Source organism: Octopus bimaculoides, chromosome 3 (genome assembly GCF_001194135.2).
Source record: "Octopus bimaculoides isolate UCB-OBI-ISO-001 chromosome 3, ASM119413v2, whole genome shotgun sequence".
Taxonomy (NCBI): Eukaryota; Metazoa; Mollusca; class Cephalopoda; order Octopoda; family Octopodidae; genus Octopus; species Octopus bimaculoides.
The window spans coordinates 29571812-29573041 of record NC_068983.1 but is presented as its reverse complement, the minus strand read 5'-3'; the positions used below and the strand labels follow the sequence as shown (position 1 = coordinate 29573041).

The window sequence follows — 1230 nt, the reverse complement described above, 5'->3', positions numbered from 1 at the left end:
TATATATATAGATAGATAGATAGATAGATAGATAGATAGATAGATAGATGCAGCGCGCTTTCACGCAGTTTCCTTCCACCAAATTCTCTCACAAAGCATTGGTCAGCCCAGGGCTATAGTAGAAGTCACTTGGGTAAGGTGTTCTGTGGTGGAACTGAATCCGAAACCATATATTTGCAAAGCGAGTTTCTTAACCACATAGCCACGCTTGCTCCTAAAACAGACGTCGTCGGTAGCACATTATTTACCATTTATTCTGCCGAGGTTGACTTTGTCTTTCATCCTTTCGGGGTCGATAAATTAAGTACCAGTTGCGTACTGGGGTCGATATAATGGACGCCGCCTCCCCAAAAATTTGGGGCCTTGTGCCTAGAGTAGAAAAGATTATTTACCATTTATTTTGTTGCACTCAATAGGAAGTTGTCAGTAAGCTGAACGCTTACACAAGAGGAACTGGGCAGCTGACAGCATGTTTTGTCACACATTTCACTAAAGTATCAGAATATATTTGTGAGATTGTCTGGCTGTTCCAGCGTTCTCGACCTCGTGATTACCTTTAGAAAACTCGTTTACACATGTCTAATCTATGTTTATCTGATAGCAGTAACTAATTATAGTCTATACTTTCCTTTTCGTTGCATGAAACCGGAAATACACGTCAGCGCCTGAGCCTCGTATCTGCAGTCACAATTAAGGTATGGATTTATAAGCAACATCTAAGGAAATAAGAAAACTAATATTGTGACATTATATTTAAAAGCATGGTCATTACTGGCAGGATATTGCTTTCGTACTTGCTTTTATTGCTATTTCTCAATTTGCAACAGTTTAAATTTGCATATATCTAGTAAGTTTCAGATATATATAATAACCTTCACTAACAAGAGGGTATGATTGACTTGGTAATTCGTGCCATAATTTCGCTATTGTTTTAGGTGATTATGTAATCGCAAGCAGACATTAACAGCCTCTCGATCCTCCCATCCTATGACCAGCGGAATATCGATCGATAATAGCTTGATGAAGAGGGGGTTGCAGCACCACCAGGCTGATACTTATTTTTAGCTGAGTAGACTGGAGCAACATGAAATAAAGTACCTTGCTCCAGAACACAGCTCATCAACCGATCCCAAAAATTGAACCCACAATTTTATGATTGTGAGCCCAACGCCCTACACATTAGGCCACACACTTTCAGGTGATATAATAATAATATACTATATATATATA

The 1230-nt window shown here is 38.9% G+C and overlaps 1 long non-coding RNA gene across 1 annotated transcript in view; it reads left to right on the top strand.

Moving 5' to 3' along the window:
- Positions 1–589: 589 nt before the first annotated feature.
- The window catches only part of LOC106876732 (uncharacterized), a 6400-nt gene continuing 5759 nt past the window's right edge, over positions 590–1230 (top strand). Inside the window, exon 1 of the long non-coding RNA XR_001410291.2 lies at positions 590–695. This is a non-coding gene — a long non-coding RNA (uncharacterized LOC106876732). The remainder of the gene's footprint in view (positions 696–1230) is intronic.